This window comes from Vipera ursinii, assembly GCF_947247035.1.
Source record: "Vipera ursinii genome assembly, chromosome: 3".
NCBI lineage: Eukaryota > Metazoa > Chordata > Lepidosauria > Squamata > Viperidae > Vipera > Vipera ursinii.
In genome coordinates, this window is record NC_139516.1 from 94,039,918 (window position 1) to 94,041,763 (window position 1,846).

The following is a 1,846-nucleotide window of genomic DNA, read 5'->3' on the forward strand; positions in this document are numbered from 1 at the left end:
TTCTAACTTTGTCAATTTGGCAGGCTGTACAGTTTGAACGGCGCCCCTGGCTGTTTCATCAGCCATCACCTCATCTTGTGCTTCGGAAAAGGTTAAATCTGGCCTAGCAAATAGTTTCTGCTGAAGTGTTCTGTCCCGTAGGCCGCTGACGAGCCTGTCTCATAGTCACTCCTCTAAATTTGAAAACTTGCATAGGCGTGCGGCCTGCCTTAGGCCTGCTATGAAGTCTGATGCTGACTCCCCGGGAAGCTGCACTCTTTGGTCAAACTTGAACTGCCAAGCCATCTCAGACATCTTGGGCTGGAAGTGCCCAGTTAGCCTCTTTTTGAGATCTGCATAAGAGACCGCTTCGATTGGGGTCAGTGCAAAAAGGTTCTCGGCTAAATCAAAGGTAGCAGGGCCGCATATGCAGAGTAGCATTGCGGCCGTCAGTCCTTCTTCCGCAATCTGATTGGCTCTGAGGTAGTTTTCTACTTGCAATAGATATGATACAATCATACAATGGGTTATGTTCAATTAATTCTTATTGGTCTGAGCTCTCAATTCAATTACAGTTTATCCCTTTCGTTTTAGAAATTTTTTAAAGCAATTACTTTACTTCTTAACTTATGAGTGTCACTCTTCCCTCATTTAATGCTAATTGGTCTTCAGTTCTTATTCAAAATGTCTGCTGTCTCTGCTCAGTCCTCACTGTCGCTCTTCAAGATTTTTTTAGCTGCTTCTTCTTGGCTTTGCTGCAGGAGCCAGAAAGAGAAACCATCCTTGTTCACCAATCCTTACCACCTGTGAGTCTGCTGCTTTAAGGTAAAATCTCTTTTTTCCCCTGTCTCCTTGTCACTGCTATCTGACAGGGGAGATGATTTTTCCCCTTTTGCTCTGGGGCTTCCCCTCTTTTCTTCTCTTCTTTGAAATTCTCTGGAATGATTTCACGATCTGGAACACTTATGAAGGTTTCCTGAGTACTCACTCCGCCAGGTTAGTTGAATCACTGTCCCCCTGATTCACTGGTGTTTCTGTCCAGCTGACAGCTGTCATTTCTTCATGGCTGCCACAATGGGCTGTCTCCTTCACCTGGCTTTCTCCAAGGCTTTCCTGCTTTTTGCGGTTCAGACCGCCATCTCGAACCATTCAGCTAGGCGCCTCCATTTGTAATCTCCCTCTGAGAGATCTTGGGGCTTTCAAAAAAAACCCACCAGGAACAAAGAAGTGGCTGTGAAATCGGCACGCTCATTCAGAGTGGCGTCTCAGCACAGCCATTCCATTTGACAGCTGGCTCTGCCTCCCCAACCTTCTGGATATTCATAGAAGTGCATCCCAATCCTAGAACTGCAATATCTGTGAGAAAAAAACCTAGTGTACAAATAGTCTCCCTGATATGATTAGTTAATGGTTCTTATTATTAAACTCCAGAGTAATTTAAGGAAAGTATTGTATAGCTGCTAACCTTTGAACATAATAAATGCAAAAAAGATATGTCAGATATCAAAAGTAATTTAATTAGATATTGAGTTTCTACACTGCCAATTTTACCTGAGTCACTCAGGATCATTTACAATAACAATACAGTGTTAAGACCTAGAAGAATGAGGAAATGGTTTACATAACAATTTTATTGTTAATTCTGTATACTTATCAACCCTGAAATTCAAGTGGTGATACTTCCTTCTGAAGAGTTGAAAGGACTGCCTGAAAAGGTGAACTATTGATTGATTTGTTTCTTGTTGTATCAACACAAAGTTTCCAAGATTCTCATGTCAAGATTATTTGTCAAGGTCATATTCTTATTCCTCCTCAAGATTCCTTGACAACAAACAAACAAGCATAAAATGAGGAAGGCATGGTAATA